A 14,723-nucleotide genomic window follows, 5' to 3' on the forward strand; every position below is an offset into this window, starting at 1 on the left:
CTATGTACCCTTCCCCATCCTCTTTTCCCCCTTCCCCACCTTTCCCAGGGACCCCAAATCCGGGTGGGGGGGTGGGTCCGCCGACCTCGGGCTGGAGTCGAGCACAGCTGCAATTTCCCCCCTTGGCAGATCCGCCTTCTCCAGATGTGCGGAAAAGCCCGCCTCCCATCACTCTCAGCCCTGGCAGCGGCAGAGCGCGCAGCCCGGACGGCCGACTGCGGGTTTGTGTGTGTAAGTGCGAAGGTGAATCCGTGGGTGCGCGCGAATGAGCGTGCGACCTTCCCCTCCACCTTTCCCAGGGACCCCAAATCTGGGCGGGGGGGGCGCGGGGGCTTTACAGCTGGGGGGTGTGTGTGAAGCGCAGCTGCGATTTCGCGCGGCGGCCAGCAGGGGTCGCCAGAGGGCCGCCGCCGCCGAAGCTTCCCGGGCTCAGCTGGAACGACCCAGCTGCGCTGGCGGCGGCGGCGGCGGCGGCCGCAAAGCGGGAATGCGCGCAAAGCAGGAGGAAGTGGGAGCCGCCGCCGCCGTCCAGCCCGAGCTGTCAAACCGGTCGCCGCCGTTGCAGCTGCAGCAAGAGCCCCAGCAGCGGAGGAGGAGGAGGAGGCGGCGGCGGCGGCGGAGGAAGCGGCGGGGTTGCAGCTGCCGGGCGCTGCCTCCGTGCATGGAGCCCTCCGGCCAGGCGAGCCCCGACGGCCGCCCGGCCCCGGCCACGGGGTCCCGCTAGCCCGCGGGGGCGGCAGCAGCAGGAGGAGGAGGAGGAGGAGGAGGAGGCACCTGGCCCGCCCTGGCTGGAGGCGGAGGCGGCCGCACTGCGCGCCCGGGGCTGCCGGCGGAGGAGCGGCCGGGGCAGCGGCTGCCGAGCGAGGGGCCTGCCGGCGTGCCGGGCGACCCCGAAAAGCGATGCCCGGGCGTGGAGGTGAGTCTCTCCAACCGGGCTGGGCTGGGGAAGGGGCGTCTGCGCCGAAGTTGGCCGGGCGCGGGGCAGGGAAGGGCTCCGGCAAGAATTGGGGGGGGCGTCCCTGGGTGGGAGACGCGAGGGGAGGGGAGGGGTCCCCCCTTTGCAGGAGCTCAGCTGCACCGACCCCCCCCCCCCAATTCCACCCCAGGCGAAGAGTTAAGCCCCATGGTGGGCGGGGCGCAGTTTCCAGCATCCCCACCACCACCAACCGTTGGGAGGGTCGCCAGAGGGGCTTTGTGAACCGCCCCCCCAATCGGGGGCCGGACAAGGGCGAGGGGGCAATGTGACACCACCACCCCTTCGGACGAGCCGTTTGGCACCCCTCTGATCTGGCTCCTGCCACCCCGCCCCTCCCCCCGCAGCTGGAATGGATCAAGAGACCATTCTCTTGAGGTTGTACCTGATGTTTATTTGGGGGCTTGTGTGTGTGTGTGTGTGTGTGCTTCTGCCTCCTTGGAATGAGGGGGGTCTGAAGGCACTTCTTTCCCCCCCCCCAGCAGCCTCCCTTGCCAGGAAAAGCCAACCTAGCCTGTGAATGTTTGCTTAAGCGAATCCTAGCCAGATGTGGGTTTGAGATGAGACTGTTGTTTCTTATAGACTTTGCCTTGCTGAGCACATCAGACCTGAGCAGAACGGGAGGGCTGTCCAGATGACCTCTGTTCTCCCCCCCTTCCAAGTTGCTGCAGCTTTTTCTTGCCAGGGGTGACAAAAACAAGCAAAAATTAGAATAAGATTCTCTCCCTCTCCCTCTCCCTCTCCCTCTCTCTCTCTCTCTGGAATCTAGGATGGTTTGCACAGACCGGCAAGCACATCCCGTGGGCGTTTCTCAGATCTTGGCTTAGTGGGTTTAGCTGAAGGCAGCCGTTGGTTTTAAGCCGGTGTGCCTCAGCACATGGCCTTGAAAATTCTCATTAGTCACAGTTTAATCATGACTTCTCAGAACACCACTCACTCGGAACCAAGTCGACCGGTTTTGGACTTCACACTTGGGTGCTTCCCAAACATTTTATTCCTTTTGTTGTTGTTGAGGAATTTAGTTTGGTGATGGATGAAGGGGCTCTTAAACTGCTGTTGGACCCAGGAATTAAAAATGGTCTTTGCGTCTCATTGGTGTGGAATAGTGCCTCCAATTTCTCTATTCCCTTTTTACTTTGCAAACTACAGTGGGTTTCTTTCTTTCTTTCTTTCTTTCTTTCTTTCTTTCTTTCTTTCTTTCTTTCTTTCTTTCTTTCTTTCTTTCTTTCCTTCCTCTCTCTCTCTCTCTCTTTCTTTCTTTCTTTCTTTCCTTTTTTCCTTCCTTCCTTCCTTCCTTCCTTCCTCCCCTTCCTCCCCTTCCTTCCTCTTTCTTTCTTTCTTTCTTTCTTTCTTTCTTTCTTTCTTTCCTTCCTTCCTTCCTTCCTTCCTTCCTTCCTTCCTTCCTTCCTTTCCTTCCTTCCTTCCTTCCTTCCTTCCTTCCTTCCTTCCTTCCTTCCTTCCTTCCTTCCTTCCTTCCTTCCTTCCTCACCTTTATTATTTTTACAAATAAGTCAAGGCAGCAAAAATATCCAATGCACCTTCTATCCAAGGCAATAGCTATATTCGTTGCCTTGAGTTATTTGTAAAAATAATAAAAGCAAGATACAAATAAATATATTGCAAGGTTTGGTTTCTGGAAAGAGAGGCCACTAGGACAAGCCACAAAGACAGAATTCTAAAATTCTAGCAAGCCAAATTCCAGCAAGCAATTCATTATCGGAATCCTAACCCTCCAGCACTTTAATTAAGAATACCAAATGAAGGAGATGTGAAAACATCCGAGCAGAGAGAGGAGCTGTTGCTAAAACTCCGAGGAGGGGGAAAAAACCACGCCAGCATCTTTCTTCGCCCCCACAAAAGAGCCATCAACATCCTGTAGCTTGTTTTGTTGTTTAATCATATTTAAAACCTCATCGCCAACTTTTTAATTAAAGGCCCAGCGGATGCTGTGCACAGCTGCCTTGAGGACTGGGGAAAAAAATAAGTTTTATTTTTCAAATCTTGATTTTTCCTCCCTTAATGGTCCTAGGTTGCTTCTGGAGCCATTCGGAATGGCTTTGGGTAACAGCTGTCGGCTCTTTTATTGTGTGTGTGACTGTTGTTCAGATAATTAGTTCTCCCTACCTGGATTGGAGAATCAAAAATTGCATTTGTCAGTTGTTCTCCCTGGCAAACAACAAACGAAGCCCGGGGGGGGGGGGGGCAAATTGAAGCTGTATCCACAGGTATCGCTGTCATCATGGTTTTATTGCCCAGAGGTTTGGCTAGCTTGGCCATGATGGTTTAAAGAATGAAATTAGTCTGCATATAAATTAACAGCCTTGTAGTGAGTTAGTTAATAAGGTTTGATGAGTGGCAATCTATTTTTGTTTTTATTTGCAGACATTTCATTACCCAAACTAGATAACCTTATCAAAGCTAGTCAAACACAAACATTGACCATCTATGTTTTTATCAATTATTACTAATCTATTTTAGCTTTGGGCCTCACAGATAATGTCACAGGGGAAGAGTTTTTAATTTGGGGTGGGCTGTAATGATCTCTTCCAAATGTTTGGACACTTGTCTCCAATTTTTCTGAGGCTTGGAACAAATGTTTCTCCTCTTCCTTCTCTTTTATTTTGATTTATGGCACAGGGTTCTGCCTGTCCAGGAGTCCAGCCAACTTAACAGACTTCAGTCTTTCCCATATCCTTTTCTGCTCCTTTAATCCATAAATGAGTTCCTCATTGAGCAGGAGAGGGCTCCTCCCCGCCAACGGGTGGCTGTTTTAAGACTTTAATTAGTTCAAAAGCTGCCCTTGTAAAAATGACGAACGACTGTTTGTAATCTCAAAGGGAAAAGGAGAAAAAAAATGAACGACGATGGAACACTTCTTAGAAGAGGCATCCCGTTAAAGGTGTGCCTCTTTTAGGATAGTTCAGGTAATCCTCAACTTACAACTATTTAGCAACCGAAGTTACGACGGCTCTTAAAAAAGAGTGACTCCGGCTTCCCCATTGACTTTGCCCGTCAGAAGATCGATCACAAAAAGGGGACCGCGTGGCCCACCAGGACTCTGCGAGAGCGTGGTAAAAATGAGCCAGCTGTCAAGCATCCAAATGTAAATCACGTGACCCCGGGCACGCTGCCATGGCCGTTACGTGTGAGAAAAGGTCCTAAGCCCCTTTTTCCAGTGCCTTTGTAATTTTGAACGCTCACTAAATGAAACATTTTAAGCCGAGGACTATCTGTACTGTCTACATTCTCTTTGTTGGCACGTGACCTGTTTTTTAATATATATTTCCCCAAACGCTATTATGCTGTATAACTGCTGTTTCCTTCTAGTGCTCTGGCAGAGCGAGCGTATTGTTTACTCTTAAGTTCCCAGTAATTATTTTCTGCGAGAAAACAATACATCAAAACTGTCCTTAAAAAAAACAAAACAAAAACGAAAGACAACCTGCTCTGGGAATGGCGAACGACTAGGAGGGATTTATTTTATCCCTGTTACCGGGCAGGTTTTACACTGGGGGATTGTGGTCGCCCCCCCAAATTTCTGGCGTCTTATAAATCTCAACATGCCATCCAAATGAAGTAACCCTTGACTGGCTAAACCCCAAAGGTGAATAGGCTTGAGGTCATCTAACCGTGGCTCGGCTCTGAGGCTTGCATGGGTGTGGGGATGGATGTTTGGTGTGCAACTCTCCTGTTCATTTCGTGGGATTCTGTCTTGTGTGTGAATGCAGCAAAGGGGTCCTTTGATGACCTGAGTTATGGTGAGGAACATCCTGCGAAGAGCAAGCCGTTTTCTGCAACCATTTTCCGTGTTCATGTCTTCACAGATGTTGATGATGTTACCTAGTTGGGTCATGAAATGTCTGCAAGAAAACCACCAAACTCACAGAGAGTACCAAGGACCCCACAGTCCTTCTCCTCTCCTCTCCTCTCCTCTTTCCTTTCCTTTCTTTTCTTCTTCTCCTCTACTCCACTCTGCCCTCCTCCTCCTCCTCCTCCTCCCAAACCCCACTCCTTTTTCGCACTGGTGATGCTACCTAGTTGGGTCATGAAACATCTGCAAGAAAACCACCCAGTTCAGAGAGCACCAAGGACCCCACGGTTCAAATATTTTTCCATTGTTTGCTTTATGGATGCACGCAGAAAATGACCCACGTTGCCTCTTTCTGGTTTTGGGGACGGAAAAAAACTCTGTCAACCACCTGCCCCCGTTTGGGGGGTGGCTGCAAAAAATGCATTTTCAGATTCCCCTGGGGCATGGAGGTCTTAAGGGGTGGGTTTCTCTAAGCAGAGAGCCAAGGATCCAGTCCGAGGCTTAAGGCACGCACGCTGCTGGCTTTGGCGAGGCCAAATTGTTTGGACAGCTGTGCTTAGAAAGGCCAGTGACGTCAAAAGGAAAAGAACGGCCCCCTCCAAACCCTAACCCCCCCCCCCGGGCATGTCCTGTAACCAGCAATGGAGGCAGTCCAAAAGTCGGATAACACGGCATTACACGACCTGTGAATATTGCGGGGGGGTGGTGGTAGAAGATTTGCCTCCCTATCGCTTACTTTTTTTACCTCTGTTTCAAGGGAGAGTCCTCACCTCTAAGATTTAGCAACTAAATTGTGATGATGGTGGACCTCAAAAGATGGGAGCCATCATTTAAACCAAACTCGTGGTGGTGTTTTTTTTTAATATTAATCTTACTTTTTTTTAATTTTAATTCCGAAGACTCAGGGCGGCTTACAAGCTTAGCAGTAGCCTTCATTCTATGTATATGCCTGCTTATTAGGGCTTTCACACACTCCCCAAGCGGCATTATTACAAAGTCAGCTTAATTGCCCCCAACAATCTGGGTCCTCATTTTACCTACCTCGGAAGGATGGAAGGCTGAGTCAACCTTGAGCCTGGTGGGACTCGAACCTGCACTAATTGCAGGCAGCTGGTGTTACTTAAGGAGGCATTAGCCCACTGCTCCACCAAGGCTCTTACTTGTTTTTAAAACAACACAAACCCCCGTTTGTGTCAACCGTTGGAGGGCCCGCAAGCCAATCCAGCTCCACTATAACCCAACGGCGGTTGCAGAAGCAACTAAAAGCAACATGCAGATTGGCTCTCTCTCTTAATCAGGTTGCGGAAGTAGCTTTTTTTGGGGGGGGTGTTTGGGGTTACCGATTTCTGAGCAGTCTGTACGAAAAGGCATCTCTCTCAATCTTCTCCCTGTCCTTGTAGAACAGGGTTGTCCAGTCTTGGCAACTTTGTGGGTTTCAACTCCCAGAATTCCCCTGCCTCTTTCTGTCTTAGAATGGATGAACTGCCTTCTTCCGAGGACAATGGCTGGCTTTTTTTTTTTTGGTACCTGAAATTAAACCTAGAAAGCAAAGAGGGGAGCTTGGTGATTTCAGCCTAGATTTCATCTGGAAAAAAAGGAGATTTTTCCCCCCCTCTCTGAAATAAGCGTATTATGAGGGATCCCTGATGCTCTCTGAGCTTGGTGGTTTCCATGCAGATGGTTCATTACCCAAACTAGGTAACATCATCAGTGTTAGAAGGGAGTGGGGTTTATTCTGACCCTCCTCCTCCTCCTCCTCCTCCTCCTCCTCCTCCTCCTCCTCCTCCTCCTCCTCCTCCTCCTCCTCCTCTCCGCAAACCCCGTTCTCTTCTAGCACTGATGATGTTACCTAGTTTGGTCACAAAACATCTGCAAGGAAACCACCAAGCTCAGAGAGCACCCAGGACCCCACAATCCTCCCCCTCCTTTCTACAAATCCCATCCCCTTCTAGCACTGACAATGTTACCTAGTTGGATGATGAAACGTCTGCAAGAAAACAAGCCAGCTCAGAGAGCATCAAGGACCCCTCCCGTCATCCCTGAGCTACAAATATTCTCCTTCATTTGAAGCTTCCCGTGCCAGGGGATGCCTGAGCTTCCCTCCCCTTTCCTGTCATTTAACCTGGTTCATCTCAAGGTCACGGAGCTTTTAACTTCCCTCAATGGAGGAGACCTTTTGCTGTTTCTCCTGCCCCCATCCCCCAATCCGGCGTGCAGCCATGTTGCTTTCCAAACAGGTGAGTCATTCTTTGGAAAATCTGCCAGTGACTCACAGGCTTGTCGGAGGCTTTATGGCGGGGCTGTCAAGCATAGAGACGTGTTCTGGCGCTACTGTATGGCCTCGGCAGCAGGTTGGGCTGGCAAGGCCATTAGAGAAGATGCCAAAAAAAAAAAAAAAAATTCCCCTCCTGCCGTCCATCAGCTCGGAATTCTGCTGTGGATCAGCAGTCCCTATTCTCTAGATCCCAGGTCTTGTTCTGGGGGGCGGGGGATGCATTACTTGTCTAATAAATTACGAAAAGAATAAATTACAAATAATAATAGAATAGAACAGAACAGAATTAGAATTAGAATTAGAATTAGAGAACCTTTCAACCCCCAGATCAAGAAGGAGACCCTATACCAGGGGTAGGCAACCTTGGCTCTTTTATGACTGGTGGACTTCAACTCCCAGAATTCCTTGAGCCAGCATGGCTCAGCATGGAAACCTCTCCCTTTCTCCTCAGCATGGCTGGCTCAGGAATTCTGGGAGTTGAAGTCCACGAGTCATAAAAGAGCCGAGGTTGCCTACCCCTGCCCTAGACCATTCTGAATAAACGCCCAATCTCTTTGAAAGCTCCAGTGATGGAGCACCCATGACTTCCGAAGGCCAGACGTTCCACTGGTTGATCTTCAGTATTAGGAAGTTTCTCCTTAATTGCAGGAAGAGGGAACCTCAGCCTTGGAGAAATTTTGAGGATCCTCGCCTGTAGAGCCACATCGAAAAAATTAAAAATAGGATATGCCAGAAAGATTTGAAAACAGAAGAATGGGATAATTCCTCCTAAATCTTGAATTGGCACCTGCCAAAGTTTTGCCCCTGTACTTCTTCCAAAGGGGGAAGGCATTTCTGCAAAGCAAGAGGTTTGAAGCAGCAGTTTTGAGGTGTGTGTGTTTGTGTGTGTGTCTCTGTGTGTGTGTATTTTAGAAAGAACTGACACATAGTTTCTCGTGTGGGTAAGTTACTTATAATGTTACTTTTTTGTTTGATCTCTTTTCCATCCTTCCTTTGTATAAACAGACTCTACTTAGGGTTGGTCATGGTTGAGACAGAAATGAAAGCCAATATTTCTTTTCTCTGCTGGTTAAGGCTCTGGCTGTTCGGCTGGTTGTCAATATTCTGCATTAATGGTAATAATAAATATTTCTCCTCCTCCTCCTCCTCTGTTTTAACTGGGGAAAGTAGGGGGCGTGTCTTTTACCCTCTTTGGTCTTTGTGAAAGTTCAGAAAAAGAGAAGAAATTTCAGCAGTCCTTGTGATTATACCGGTAGTCCTCAACTTAGGACTTTGAGCCCAACATTTCTGTGGTTCAGTGAGACAATTGTTAAGGGAGCTTTGCCCCATTCTGCGACCTTCCTTGCCACAGTTGTTAACTGAATCACTGCAGTCGTCAAATGAGTGAAACAGTTGTTAAGTGGAACAGGCTTCCCCCCCCACCCTTGACTTTGCTTGTCAGAAGGTCGCAAAAAGGGATCACGTAACACCCCCCCCCCCAGGACATGGCGACCGTCATAAATACGAGCCAGTTGCCAAGAGTCTGAATTGTGATCACGTGACCACGGGGAGGCTGCAACGGTCGTAAGTGTGAAAAAACGGTCGTAACTCCCCCTTTTAAGTGTCGTTGCAACTTTGGACAGTCACTAAGTGACCTGTTGTAACATGGGGATGCCCTCTCATCTATCTCTTTTCTGAGATCTTCAGGGCACACGTGTCCCACCCCCTCCGCTGGAATACCACTCTCATCCCGGAAGAGTGGAATTGATGGGAGTTGTAGTCCAGGACTCAGAGACCTGCGCTTTGCCGGGCGTGGATCCAGCCCATTTTGAACCCTGCTCTTGTTTCCAGAATATTCTTTCTCTTTTGTTTCTACGGATTAGATTCTGTAGGAGCCGCTGTGTTTTTTGGTGTGGCTTCTTTCCTTTTTTTAATGTATTTTTAAATGCAGCCTTTTGGTATTGTGCAGTCCCCACATGCTGCAGAGAAGTGGTTCTTAAAAATAGCAGCGTTGGCTGTGGTCTCTGTAGTGAGTAACACAAGCTGTCTTTAAGAGCCGGCTTTATTTCGAGTTCCCAAGCGCTGTGTTTTCTGCTGTGGGGCTGATTAACTCTTTAAGCCTGCTCTCATCATGCTTTCCAACCCCCAACTGCAAAATTGTGGGGTGCTCTGTAGCTAAATTTCCAGGTTGGGCATGCAAGGAAGTTGCTGATTTGCTTTTTTAAACTCAAAGGGCCTTGGGCGGTGGTGGTGAGTTTGTTTTGTTTTGTTTTTCAAATCTTCAATGTAGCCCTGATGGTTTTGGGGGGGGGGGAAATCTGCATATCTCCCAGCTTATTTTCTGAAGAAAATTGCGTTTACTTGTTGCAAATAAAGTGTGGCTCTTGTTCTAAGTCGTTCTGGACCAAATCATGCATAGAATAGGAAATTCGCTTTTGTCGGTGGACAGTTCGGAGGAGAAGCAATTTTCCAAGAGGTGATTGTTTCCCCTCGGTGCGACTCGGCCCTGCGCCTTTTCATTTCAGCCACAGCTCGGGAAGGGGAAATGCAGCAGAGAAGACAAATAACATATTCTTGGCGCTGTTACAGGCTTGTTAAAATAGCCAAAGTTTAATGCGCTTTGAATGTTCCACTTTGGATAAGGAAGATCTGTGTGTTTGTAGAGGCTTGCCTTGGGGCACTGGGGGAGTTGTCTTGTTTTATTCACAGGAAAGGGATGGATGGATGCATGGAGAGAGAGAGGAATGGATGGAGGGATGGATGGATGGAAAGATAGAAGGATGGATGGAGGGATGGATGGAGAGATAGATGGATGGATGGATGGATGGATGGATGGAGAGATATTATTGGATGGAGGGATGGAGAGATAGAAGGAGGGATGGAGGGATGGATGGAGAGATATAAGGATGGATGGAGGGATGGATGGAGAGAAGGATGGATGGAGAGATGGCTAGAGAGATGGAGGGATGGATGGATGGAGAGATAGACAAATGGATGGATGGATGGATGGATGTAGAGATATTATTGGATGGAGGGATGGAGAGATAGAGGGAGGGATGGAGAGACAGATGGGTTAGGGTTAGGGTTAGGCCCCGGGACTCATTCAGCAACCGTGGCACAAGAAGTGGCAAAGCCAGGCTCGCCTCATCTAGCCCTGCCTTGCTTAATTCTCATCCCCGCTGTGCTCTTAACCCAAGGACTCCATTCTCTTTTCTTACCATTTACCTGACATCTTATGTCCAGTTTCACACGGATGTAAGATGTAATGTTGTGTTGAGGAAGGGGATTTTTCAGTCTGGCCCTGAATAAGTCCCCCCCCCCAAGTCTTGGATTTAAAAGAACAAAAGCAGCTTCCAGGCAGACTCGGCGATGAGATGACTTGTACAGAGACAAAACCCTTCACCGCAAATTGTTCTCATTTGCCACATTTATAACCTGCACGCTCCTGAGCGAACCTCGCTCGGAGTATAAATCAAAAGCAGCCTTGATAAAATCAATACAATGCCACAATTGCACCGCGTAATAAAACTTCCTAATCTATTATAACCTTATTTGTTCTCGAGTCAAAAGCCAGCAAGTGCTATCTTGGAGGCACTCCTTCAAAAGCATGGAAGAGAATAATCTTTTGGGGGAGAAATATCACTGATAATGCAAGAAGAGGAAGGAGAGGAGAGGCGAGGCGAGGCGAGGAGAAGAGAAGAGAAGAGAAGAGAAGAGAAGAGAAGAGAAGAGAAGAGAAGAGAAGAGGAGAAGAGAAGAGAAGAGAAGAGAAGAGAAGAGAAGAGAAGAGAAGAGAGGAAGGAAGGAAGGAAGGAAGGAAGGAAGGAAGGAAGGAAGGAAGGAAGGAAGGAAGGAAGGAAGGAAGGAAGGAAGGAAGGCCTTTACAATGGCCTATTATTGATTCCTTGGGCAAAGTTTTTCTCTCATGTGACATTCTTGAACTATTCAGGGATAACTAACCGTCATTCCTACCAGATTAGAGCCTTTAAAAATAGGTCTGGATTCAAAAGTCATCCATCGCTAATGCTCTTCAATGCTGCTGCCCCTCCCTAAAAATAAAAATCAAATCCATATTCCAATCAGCTGCTGGCCTCCTCAATTTTTCCAACATGGTGTCCCGTCCGGGCACAATAGAGAAACTAAAATGCCCTCTTGACCAAGATCAGCGCCCGTCACCTGGTATGGTGTAGCATGGATTGCCTGGTGAGGTTTCAACCTGACCCTCCTCCATTGTGCTTCACAATAGTGGAAAAATTCTTATAAGAAATTGTTGAAAATGCATCAAGCTCTCTGAGCTGGGCGGTTTGCTTGCAGACGTTTCATGACCCAACTAGGGAACATCATCAGTGCTAGAAGGGAGGGGGGTTTGCAAGGAGGAGGAGGAGGACTGCGGGTCCCTTGGTGCTCTCTGAGCTTGGTGGTTTTCTTGCAGACGTTTCATGACCCAACTAGGGAACATCGTCCATGAGAGGCAGGGTGTAGTTTTCTCCCTGTTGACATACAGTAGCTTGCCCTACCAATGTTGGTGGGATGTGGTTTTCTTCTTGATCATCTCTTGATTACAATATTGTTTTCTGCTTGATTGTTTGTCTGGCGCTAATCCCTGCTTATCTGGGGGCTCGGCTGCTGGAGAGGATGTGTTCTAGTCTCTTGGTTTCTTTTGCTTTTTATCTGAATGATCTTCAAATGTGGTTTATCTCTGCGTGTCATCTGATGACCGATCTGCCCGACTGCTAATCTTCCAGTAAGAAATACTCGTGGTGCATTTTAAACTTACAGACCATCTACACCGAAAGAGTCCATTTTCTACTTAGCTCAAACTTTAGGAAAGGATCTTATTTTCAAGCCTGTTTTTGTGGCATTCCAGTTGGCACTAATTAGTCCAATTCCCGTTTAAAATAAGATGAAACCAAGGGATACATGGCTGGGGGTTGGGGAGAAAACGCAGCGAGAACATAAAAGCCCACTTTTGTGTGTGTGTGTGTGTGTGTTTTACTCCCCCCACCCCCACGCCCCTAGAGAAACAGGAGGCTGAACATGTTGGGAAGCAGGTGGAGTTTATCATAAATGAGATAAAATTGGCACATTAACGCAGAAAGAATCAGAGGTGCAAAGGAAAGGTCTCAGTGGGGGAGCAGGTGTGGGGTGCAGGGGTGGGAGAACAAAATGGTAAGATTTAGGCATTTTCTGCATCCTGTGCAGAAAATCTGCCTCTCGCATCTGAAACACATCCTATCCTGTCTTTCATTTCCCAAAGTGATTTAATCTCAGATGCTTCTAGCTGGCAAAGCTTTGGATCCAGCAGTTAAGCCGAGCCAAATTTGGGTCCGTCTTCTCTCCTTGACAGCCTCTGACTTGGAGAAGCCAGAGATGGTGAAGGTAGGTGTGAAGTCATCAAGGCCAGGTACCTACCAGATGCAAGTCCCATCGTGGGTACAGGATTGTGGGCCAGGCTATTTGAAAGACTGCCTCTTCCTTAGGGCATCCACCCAGGGTAGGTCAGGGGTCCCATAGATTAGGTGGGAACATAGAAGGGTGTCTTCTTGGTGGTGGCCCCTTCTTGGAGGAATGATTGGGCCCCCTGCTGCTGCTTTTCTGAAAGGTCCTTAAAAAATGTGGGGTTTTTTTCCCCAGCCAGCCTGGGGTACCCTGAAGCTAATTCAGGGGTTAATGTGATTGTGTCGCCGCTTGCAGGCAGTGGACTGGTGTTTTTATGTCTTTTTTTTAAGGTGGTGGGTTTTTATGTTGCAAGCCACTCACAGTCATCTCCGTGTGAATTGGGTGGCCATATGCGTTTCTTGAATGAATAAATAAATAATTTGTTTATCAAAGTTACTTGCCGCCCATCTTGCAGTTCAGGCGACTCATCCTCAGCTAGAATGCAGAGTGACAGAGTTGGGAGGGACCTTGGGGGTCATCTAGTCCAACTCCCTGCTCAGGCAGGTAAGTTTCAAAGCCAAAGAGCCAGCGCTTGTCCAAGGACGTGTCCGTGGTGATGACTAGACGCATGACTAGACGCCAAAGGCGCACGGAACCCTGTTACCTTCCCACCGGAGTGCTCCCTATTTTTCTACTTGCATTTTTACGTGCTTTCGAACTGCTAGGTTGGCAGAAGCTGGGACGAGTAACAGGCACTCACTCTGTTACGCGGCACTCGGGATTCGACCCGCCAAACTGCGGACCTTCTGATTGACAGGCTCAGCGTCCTAACCCACTGAGCCACCGCGTCCCTTCAGCTCAGGCAGGAGACCCTATCAAATGGCTGTCCAGTCTCTTCTTAAAAACCTCCAGTGATAGAGCACCCAGAACTTCTGAAGGCAAGCACTAGTTGATTGTTCTCTCTCACTGTCAGGAAATTCCTCCTTAGTTCCAGGTTGCTTCTCTCCTTGATTGGTTTCCATCTGTTGCTTCTTGTCCTGCCTTCAGGTGCTTTGCAGAATAGGGGGAAGCCCCCCCCTTCTTTGTGGCATCCCCTCAAATACTGGAAGACTGTTCTTCAATAGACTAGCAGCAAGGGATTCATGCCCTTGGAATCCCAAACATCTGCCACACACACACACACACACACACACACACACACACACACACACTCACACATACACAGACGATGCCTGTACATCAGAAAGCAATTTCATACCAAAGGGTGTTTCCAGTGGCAGGTTTGGGATCCAGCCGTGGAGCAGAGGCCAAAAGCCGCAGGTCGAGGGGGTCAACCTCCCCTCCTCCCCTCGAATTTCCATTGGTTGAAAAGAGGAGGAGGGGAGATGACTCACTGCTTAGGATGTGTCAAAATCCCGCTGGGGCGCTGCGCTGCCTGTCTGCTCTCAAGTCTTGCATTTTCAGCCTTGGGGGCGTGGAGGGGGGTTCTCTGCGGGGGAATCTCCAGGTGATGGATGGTCCCCATTACCTTTCCCCACCTCCTTTTCTGTGGCTCCGGAGCAATTATCACCCCAGCCAGGGCCCTGAGGCCCGTTTGACAGGGGTGTGAGTCACACTAGTCTGGCTTCCCTCTGAGATGGCTGGATGGAGGATCACGACCTGCTTCCGGCTTCCTTCCACAGAGGAGACCGTTGCTTTGATGTCTTGCAAGACGGAGGTGGAGGTCCATGGGGTGGGTCTCTTGCGCCCACGAGGTAGGATTAAGAGGGTCTCAAGAGACCCAGAAGATGGTAGAGGATGGAAAGAATTCTGATTTTTATTATTTTTATTGTTGTTGTTTGCTTTTTGCTTTCTTCTCTCTCTATTTTATTTTCAGATACCTGGCAATGCTGGGTCTGCAATTGTCCCTCTGAGCTAGACAGACAGACAGAGGAGCCTTCTGCCCCGAGGGCACTGGAGGGCTGCCCCAGGGCAGGAGGTTGGGTGTGATGCAACAGTGGCATCAATTGTGCAAGCCAAGTGTGCATTGTCTGGCGGCGGGGTGGGGGGGGTGGGGGGGTGGGGTGTCATTGTGCCTGTTTGTCAGCGGGCAGCAGGGGATAAGTTGCAGCGGGTTTTGTAAGATTTACTTCTGAAGCTCAGGTGTGCCAGCCAGCCCTCTGCCCACCTTTTGAGAGCTAAACAGATTTGCTTCACCTGCTTCCTGGGGAGATGTATATATATATATATTAATTTTATTTTTACAGCCTTGAGAGTTAGAAATAAAAAGGGAAGAAAAGAAAGCTGGAGTTCACAAGAGTTACGGA

The 14,723-nt window shown here is 48.9% G+C and overlaps 1 protein-coding gene across 3 annotated transcripts in view; it reads left to right on the top strand.

Moving 5' to 3' along the window:
• The first annotated feature begins 571 nt into the window (after nt 1-571).
• PITPNM2 (phosphatidylinositol transfer protein membrane associated 2) overlaps nt 572-14,723 on the top strand; it is a 74,461-nt gene continuing 60,309 nt past the window's right edge. For all 3 annotated transcript variants that reach the window (XM_081339168.1, XM_081339169.1, XM_081339170.1), the window contains exon 1: nt 572-916. The gene's annotated coding sequence lies outside the window, so the exon portion shown is untranslated. The remainder of the gene's footprint in view (nt 917-14,723) is intronic.

The sequence above is a fragment of the Vipera berus genome (genome assembly GCF_964194415.1).
Source record: "Vipera berus genome assembly, chromosome: 14".
Lineage (NCBI taxonomy): Eukaryota > Metazoa > Chordata > Lepidosauria > Squamata > Viperidae > Vipera > Vipera berus.